This window comes from Pseudophryne corroboree, chromosome 3 (assembly GCF_028390025.1).
Source record: "Pseudophryne corroboree isolate aPseCor3 chromosome 3, aPseCor3.hap2, whole genome shotgun sequence".
In the NCBI taxonomy this organism is placed as follows: Eukaryota; Metazoa; Chordata; class Amphibia; order Anura; family Myobatrachidae; genus Pseudophryne; species Pseudophryne corroboree.
This window is the reverse complement of record NC_086446.1, coordinates 799,378,218-799,387,426: the sequence shown is the minus strand read 5'-3', so window position 1 is coordinate 799,387,426 and position 9,209 is coordinate 799,378,218. Positions and strand designations below refer to the sequence as shown.

Genomic DNA, 9,209 nt, shown 5'->3' with positions numbered 1-9,209 from the left:
CTCCTCATTGGACACTAGAATTTTTAACAGTAATAAAGTATCAAAGAACCAGCACTAATTGTCAGTATTCCAGCTGCTGTCGGTGCACCATGAAGTCAATATTTTTACGTTAAATAGTACAAGGAGCAAGAGAGTGGTCTTTTGTTTGGCGCACTCTTCAGACAAAAGATCTAATGCTCACAGGATCTGATGCAAATCCTGATAATCCTGCAGCAGCTGATGAGGGCCATGGTGGCGAGGAAAAGGAGGCTGCAGCAGCAAAGCCAGCATCAAACACCTGCCAGTGCAGAAGATGAAGGAGCAGCACCCAGTACTGCAGCACCCCCATCTACTGAACCACACCCAGAGGAGGCTGCTGTGAGTGCCCTGCCAGAGGCAGATGAAAGTCAAACTGAGGGAGATTTGGGTGTAAATACTCAAACCCAACAGAGCCAGCCACAAAGCAAAGAGGAAGATGGGGAACATTTGCAGGAAGCTGGATCACAGGCACCTAGCAAAATGAGAAGACACCAGCCCCCATTTACGAAGAGGGAATTGCGAATTTTGGTCCCACAAGCCATGGAAAAAATTCATTATGGGAGTAAAAACATGGGTGCTGCGGCTAAATACCGCATCTGGCGAGACATTACTGACCGCATCAATGTAGTCGGCCCAATTGTCTGTACCCCACAGGAAGTACGAATGCGGTAAGTACATATTGACACACAATTGCAGACAGTTTTTGATAACCATGCTTGAAAAAATGTGATGTTGCCTATAGCAACCAAAATAATGACATGTGTACAAGTAAGCAAGACATTTATTTATTTATTTTTCTTCCTTTCCCGCAAACCAAACCACATATGTAGTTGAGCAGACTTCAAGTCCCGCCTGAAGGCAAAAAGGTCTGAAGAGTTGAATGCCTCGAGGGCAACACGGAGTGGACCACCCACTGCCACTGTGGAGTTTACCGAGCTAGAGGAGCTAGCGATGCCCTGTGTGACCTATGAGGAGGTGCGTGGGGTCTCGGAAATGGACACCGACATGGCTGAGATTGTAGGCCTACATGACTTGCCCGGTAAGTTTTCCTTACATATATAGTGAAGTGTTAAAACTCTAAGTTTTAAAGTTGTGGCTCTTTGTGGTTTTTTTTCTCTCCTTTTGTCTCACATTAATAGATCTGCTTTTTACATAACAGCACAGGAGGGTGAGCTTGGTGAGTCACAGGAGGGGCATCTATCGGAGGCTGAGGCAGGGGGATGTAGTAAGCCCTCCAGTGTGGGGCCGGCTATTCCAGCAGGCCAGCCACACACTGCCCCCCCACCCAACCCTCTCTCCCGGCAATTCTGAATAAGATCTCAAGTCATGGAGATAGGCTCAGCCAATTCCATGATGTGATGACCCGGGAGGTACGCCAGATATCTCTTCGGCTCATTGAGCATACCACCTGTGTTGGGCAAGGTGTGGCTGAAATCAGGCAAGGTCTATCCGAGCTCACCTCCTCTGTTCAACAATTAGCTATCTCAGTTGGACAAGATCTACAGGACATCGCTGCCCTTCTTTCCCACAGTGGCAGGGAGCCACCAACACCTGCTCCCTCCCCTACCCCTGCCCAGGAAGAAGATACCAATGGGCAGGTCCCTCGAAGGTCACTTCGCAGACCTACACCAGTGAAAATCCACGTCAGGCGGGGCGAAAGAATTAAAAGTGAAGTCTCTCCAGATGCGGCCACATTTCTCAGCACTAGGGAAGCCAATCCCGGGCCATTTTTTCAATCCCGGGTATCGGGATTGAAAAATGGCCATTCCCGGGATACGCGGGATTGGCTTTTAAGTGTGTGGCCGCCCCCTCACCCCACCCCGCACACATTACTAACTGTATTCCACGGGCAGGCGGGGATCTCCTCCTGCACTCCCTCAGTGCTCGGCTGACTGTGCAGCATGACCTCATGCTGCGCCGGGGGAGCTGGAAGGAGGAAGATGGGCAGCATCTGAGCGTCCTGTGGACGCTCAACGCTGATCCCTCAATCCCTGGGATTGGACCTTCCAATCCCAGGATTGAATCCCGGCCGTTTTGGGCCCTAAATCCCGGGATCCCGCCGATTCTGATCCCGGGATTGGCCACCATACCCAGCACCCATGTTTACAATGTTTCCATAATGTATATTCTATAGCTTGTGGGACCAGAATGACCAACTCCCTCATGCTGAAAGGGGTTTGGTGTGTTCTCTTTTTGTTAGTAGCCTGTGATGCTTTTTCCTGTGAACTTGATCCACCTTCCTCTTCCTAGCGTGCTGTGGCTATTTAGGTTTGGGTATTGTGGCCCGATTCTTCCTCAGTTTGACCAACATGATCCTCTGGCTGGGTATTAACACCAGTCTCTTATAGTGTTTGCTGGCCAGTAGATTGGGGCCCTGAGTACTGGCTTCTGTGATCCTAATTTCTGCAGTGGCAGGTGTTTATTGCTATGGCGTGTTTGCTAATCGTATTGTTTTCATTTTTTTCGAAACAAAAGTAAAATTACTTTATTTAAATCGTCTTTGTGTGGATATTGTGTGTTCCTTATTGTTAGTTTCTGCATTATTTTGAAATGTATAGTTACTAAAATGTTGCAAAAATCTTACGTTTGGGGACAAAATGCACAAACATTGCATATCTCAGTTAAAATTGCTTAGCATTAACTACAGTTTATTGTAGCTACAGACACAATATATTTCCACAAAGCAGTTTGGTTACTATGGACAAAATCACACTGATATCCTTTTCAGACAGAAAAGTCTGAAACTCCCGGCAATTACCCAGCATTTCAGTGCCGGGTCGTTTTGCTGGGACCTGCCTGACCCCCCCTTTTACACAGACATGCAAATTACCGGGTCGAGAATTTCGGCCCGGTAATTCGCAGAACACCACGGGTATTTTGTCTGTGTGAAAGGGTTAACCCATGTCTCCGACCCTGGTAAATTCCAGGGTCGAAGTCCCGGGAATTACAACACGGGTTGACCCTTTCACACAGAAAAAGGACCCGCGTGTTTAATGAAATTACCGGGTGGAACTGCTTCACCCAGTAATTTCATGTTCTGTCTGAAAGGGGTATGAACAATGTGTTAGGCACATCAGTATGAAAAAACATTAGAGCGTAGCCTGCATTATGTGGGTAATGTTGGTATATGAGTGTCCAAAGGATGGAAGGAATGTGGAAAACATGGCATGCTTGTGGGAAGCACTTTTACTATGAAAATTGGCTAGGAATCACTTGGCCAATGGCAATACGTTGTACCCAAATCAGACCTATGGAACATACCAAATACAGAGGCATTGTGTACAAACACACGTGTGTGATACTCGTCTGTGTAAAAAAAAAAAAGAAGGAGTTGTTCCGCACTGGTAATTAATAGCAGACAGGACCTTAATACCAGGTAAATATCTGTAACCGACTTTGGAGAATCTAACACTGTGTATGAATATACCGTCGGTGGTGCACCCTGAGTCAGTAAGTTTGCATAGGAAAGAAAAAGAAAAAAGAAAGACTATGCTGGGGCACTCTTATCTGAAAAATTGATAGACAATAAAATGTAACTTTTATTATAAATCTTATAAAATAAGGTGTGACTGACAAGAAAAATCTAAAATAAAAAATATATAAGACTGATGGACAGTAAATACTGCCAAGGTGAAAAATTATTTTGTATAATGGCAGGAGTAGCTTAACATGTGTCCACTGACAAAAATTAGATAGCTAAAAATCTCCTATAATGATATCCCGTGTGTCAATATTGGAACCAATGGATTAGATAATTTGTTGCCTAATGTGGTATCGGTCCACCTACTGTATAAATATTGACAGTGGTGTCGCCATAGGCGTTTTGATGCAGCAGGATAGACAGAGGTGTATAGCCTGCTAGGTAAGTAATAATTATTGACGGATTATTGACTGAGCCATGAAGAGTGGACTAAAGCCACCATAAATTTAGAGAGAGACTAAAATGTTCTCCTATAATCCCTATAGAGATTAATCTATTAGCACTGTTAATACACAGGCATTGTGTAAAAACACACGTGTGATACTTGTCAGTGTGTCAGATTTGTTAATGGTGTAGTAAATGGACATTTACAAGGAGTTTAAAGGCACATACTGTCTGTCAGAGTGTCAGTTACATTTGCAGTGTTGAGCAATGAGCTACTCGCCAGCTGCATTTTATTGCCAATTATCAGATAGCTACACCCTGCCAGCCACTTGTTGCCCGAGTTCGCTTGATCTACGTAGCTCAGGACCTACTCCTGTGTTGCGTTCGTATAGCGAACGCTTGTTGTGTATCCGCTACCATCAGCTACGCAGTGGTGCAAAAAGCACACCTACTACCTTTTGCACACTCCCACAGTAGACATCCACCTTCACACCCCTTTTCGCCAGCTAGCGAAGCCTTTCCCTTCACCGCCTTCAGCACGCCTCTTTGTCGTTGGACTTCTGCGAACACAAAAAGCGTTTGCATTTCTGTACATTTATCGCATGTTGACTTTGCACATGCGCATTGTAGCTGGTGTGCATGCGCATTTGGCTAAATTCCGTGGCTTGCGATGCGATGAGCAGCTGCGAACTTGGAATGAGGGCCTACATCCGACTATCCTCTCCCCGTGGCAGAATATATACGGGAAGCTCGCTCTCTCTTTTTAACTGGTACTATCAAGAAAACCCACATTACCCAACTTTTATTATTCCCTCCGGTTGCCTAGCAATTAACTGTAACTAATGCTGAAGCATACCAGCACTGCGGATGGTGCCTAGGGTAAGAGCAACACACACCCAGCAAGGACCAACCAGACCACACTCCCGGGTTCCCAGGGATGCATTAAAAGGCACTGCCGGTGGTCACGGACACAGGAAGTGAACAAGCACGAAATTGCGGGTGAAACGCGTCTTCCCAGTGGTAGCGGGACTAGCACTGCGCACCTCTCCAGTGACAGCAGCAGCATTGGGTTCAGCCAGACTTATGGGACATCAGGTAGCAGGAGCGGTGTCTGACAACTCTCTGGCGAGTGTTAGACAGGCAACCACTTTCACCCGCCTAACAATTCATACCCTTGCCTGCCAGTCTCTTATCCCGGCAACAGTGTGTTCACACATTGTCGCCAGCCTGGCTATTTCAGCCATTAACATACGCTACACTCATTTGAATTTGCATATGTAATCATCTTTCTGCTGTTACTGCACTCTAAATGGGAACAAAGCAATTAGGTTCCAACAAACACCATCCAGATTGTTTATAGATTTTCAATTTTTGAACGGCCTACACCCAAGTGGGCACCAAGCTGGGTGTTATTATTATCTCATTATCTAAACCTCACACCGTGCATCAGTTCTGAAGAGCAGTACAAGATCACACCATCGATTGTCTGCATATCTATGATTTAGATTCACCTGTGGTACTGGGCTAAATATCAACTATTGGATATATTGTCTGTAAATTTCCACTCATATTGCTGTGATCAATCCAGCACTTATTTTGAGTTTGTACTTGCCACCAGTACTGCTGTGGCTAATCCAACAGATGTTTTTACACTAGTATATCCTGGTTAATGCTATACTGTTAATTTGGATCAACTAAATCTTTGGTGTATATACTGGTATTTCTGCTAACAGCGTGATTGTGAATAACTTAGCAGATATTCTGATACATTGTCATTTGAACTAACCCTACACCGAACATTTGGATCCACTAAACTTTTGGTGTATTCTTCTTTGATATTTTGTATAGTACCAACTACAGTATCTATATACATTGTCTGCAAATTACTATCATCACTACAGTTATCAATTTAAAGCAGACCTTTTTCTCTGCAATTTAGCCAATCGTATTCCCCACAAAGGGAATTTATTCACACCTACTTTTTCAAATTTTTCCGGGACACTCATTGGTGGGTCAAGTAAATCCTCTTACCCACGGCAGCTTTCCAACTGGTTGGTTCACATTTACTGCCTAACACCAAAAGCAGATCCTACCTGCATCATTCTAATAAATCTAATTTTCTATGAACTCTCGTCAATGATTCAGGAGACCGATTTACTGCAACACCAGTGACCTACTACCGTGCCATACTGCATACGCCCAATCTTGTCCGATCTTGGAAGCTATACAGTATAGGGCTGAGCCAGTACCCGGCGGGTGACCACCTGGGAATACCCAGTGTAGTAGGTCACAACTATTAGAACACTCCAGTCTAATGTTGACAGCAGATTTATCTCTCTCTCTCTCTCTCTCTCTATACTGCTTTTTGGTATTCGACAATAAGATATCAGGTATGTTCACTTAACAATTCCATAACAACCCCACCCAATCAGATCTATGGCGCATTTGTGGACATAATATATTACATGTTCCTTTTACAGGTGTGCGCTGAACAGGGTCCAGCCCAGGACCAAAAATAATTATTTCCCGCTACTCACCATGCATTATAAGGGAGGTAGTCTGTAAAACTTATTAAGAAGTAATATAACTAGAAAATATTTACTCGATTTGCTTTCGAAGCGCCAATATTGATTTAAAATATTCATATTTTTTTCAGGAGACTATAATTTATTATAATCTAATAATGGTTGCGTTTTAATCTCTATGACTACAATACTACCATATATAAAGTAATTTTTATTTTTACTTTTGTCTGAAGAGAGCGCCAAACAAAGAAGTCCTCTATTTCTTCTTGTACTATTTACCCATCACACTCCACATAGGCATAGATGCTGTCTCCTGTGCGTATCCCAACCTTAACTAACATCTGTAATCTCTCTCTCTCTACTGTTATTGTTTCTTCACTATTCAAGCATGCAGTGATTACTCCCATTCTGAAAAAAACAAATTCTGACCCTAACTCTTAGCTCCCTTTCCTCTCCAAGCTGCTTGAGTAACTTGCCTCACACACTTTATTGGACTCACATCAGTCAGACTTCCGTTCCCAACACTCCACAGAGACAGCACTGACTAAAGAAGTGAATGATTCAGTCACTGCTAGATTGAAAGGTAATTACTCACTTCTTATTCTTCTAGATTTTTCTGCTGCTTTTGACACTCTTGACCACTCTCTTCTCATACAAACACTACAATTCCTAGGTCTTCAGGACAAAGCCCTCTTTTGATTCTTATCTTACCTATCTAATCACTCTTTCAATGTTTGTTTCTCTGTTTCCACCTCCTCTTTGCTAACTTTATCAGTTGGAGTACTGCAAGGCTCAGTCTTAGGTCCTCTACTTGTTTCAAGCTATACCTCATCTCTTGTTAAACTAATCAGCTCCTTCAGATTTCAGTATCATTTGTACACTGATGATACTCAAATCTGTCTATCCACTCCAGATTTGTCACCATCTGTACTAGTCCATGTCACTGAATGCCTTTCTGCCATTTCATCTTGGATGCCATCTCACCACCTCAAATTCAACATTTCCAAAACAGAATTCATTCCATTCCCAGCAGCCAAGAGTAGTTACCAACCCAATATCTCCAGAACTGTTGACAACTCAATAATACACCCTACCCACAAGCTCTCTGCCTAGGGGCTCATCCTTGACTCTAAACTAGAGATCAGCGGGTTCGGTTCCCAGAGAACTGAACCCCCTTCTCGAACATCTTGAGGATTCTGATGGTGATGTGGTTTGTTTGAATAAGGCGCCATTGGAGACAGTTGTTGGCCATGGGATAAAAAAGCCCATTGTCATGCCTGGGCAAAATACCATAAAAGCCACCTCTTCGGTGTGGAATTATTTCTCCACAAATCCAGACAACAAGTGTCAAGCCATCTGTTGCCTTTGTCAATCCATAATAAGTAGGGGTAAGGACATTAACCACCTAGGAACATCCTCCCTTATACATCACCTGCAGCACATTCATCATAAGTCATTGTCAAGTTCAGAAACTTTGGGTAATAGCGCAAGCAATCCACTGACAACTAAATGGTGTGGTTTGTTTGAATATTATTTCTCTGTAAAGATGATGATGTAAACACTGAAGGGGGGGGATCTGAGGAGGACGACAATGACATCTTGCCACTGTAGAGCCAGTTTGTGCAAGGAGAGATTAATTGCTGTTTTTTTTTTTTTTGGTGGGGGCCCAAACAAACCATTCATTTCAGCCACAGTCCTGTGGCAGACTCTGTTGCTGAAATGACTGGTTTGATTAAGTGTGCATGTCCTGTTTATACAACATAAGGGTAGGTTGGAGGGCCCAGGGAGAGACTACATTTGTGGCCAAAGTCAGTGTGACTCAGAAGAGACTGAATCATAATCCAGCGCAACTACAGGAGAGGTAGAAGTGATATTTTGTGCCGGAGCACAATTATTTCATGTTAGGGACTCACTCAAATGAATAGCTCCAATCAGTCAACCTTAATTTTTAATTTAATATTGATGTTCCACATTCTGGGATTATTTATTTAGAAAATGCGCATTTATTGTACAGGGATCTTCTTTCCTAAGGACTGCGCAGCGTTATCGCAAAACCTTCCAGAAGAGCAGAGTTTCAGTGATCTAGCATTGCATCAGCTATCCATTGCACTACAGCCCTAGATGGGCCAGGAGATCCTGTGAGGCACAAACAGTTACTGAATAAGGCCCAGTATGGAGTCTCATGGTGGCTTACAACCAGGAAGATGTCTGGCTTGCCAGGCTGAGGCATGCTGTGGGCACAAAGGATAGCATTGCTTCCTCCCACAGTCCTACTTATAGTATGAAATGAGTTTCGACTGTAGAGTGTTAGGCTCCACTAGGGTAGGGGCTCAATAACAAAAATTTACTTCACAGTCCTGCTTAGTACTTTACCGAACCCACCCGAACTCAACTTGCCCCATCTGGGGCTGCTGTGGGAGCTCAGGAGGGGCTTCTAAAACATCTAAGGGGACGCTTTATTTAAAAATAAAATATAAATAAAATAAACAAGACACAAGACACAGGTATGCTTACATGCGTGTAACCGGGAGCTGTGAAAAACAAAAATAAGGCATCTGCCACAAAATATGCAAGAAAAAAAAAAGAAAGAAACCCACGAGATTGTCACAAAATAAGTCTCCAGACTCCGTGGAGGGGAAAATATCCAATCTTAATCCTGAGGTATACACCAGTTTATTTGCATTCTAGCATTAAATCCGAGATTATAATTATCATTGAAAATGGAGAAGGGGGTACAAATTTGGAGGCTTTGGACAGTTTTTCAGTTTGTCCAGTAATGTGTTAATTAATAATTATAGATT

At 43.4% G+C, this 9,209-nt stretch overlaps 1 pseudogene; it reads left to right on the top strand.

Annotated features, from left to right (window-relative positions):
* Positions 1 to 6,054: 6,054 nt before the first annotated feature.
* LOC134897486 (5S ribosomal RNA) lies at positions 6,055 to 6,172 on the top strand (annotated as a pseudogene).
* Positions 6,173 to 9,209: the final 3,037 nt, after the last annotated feature.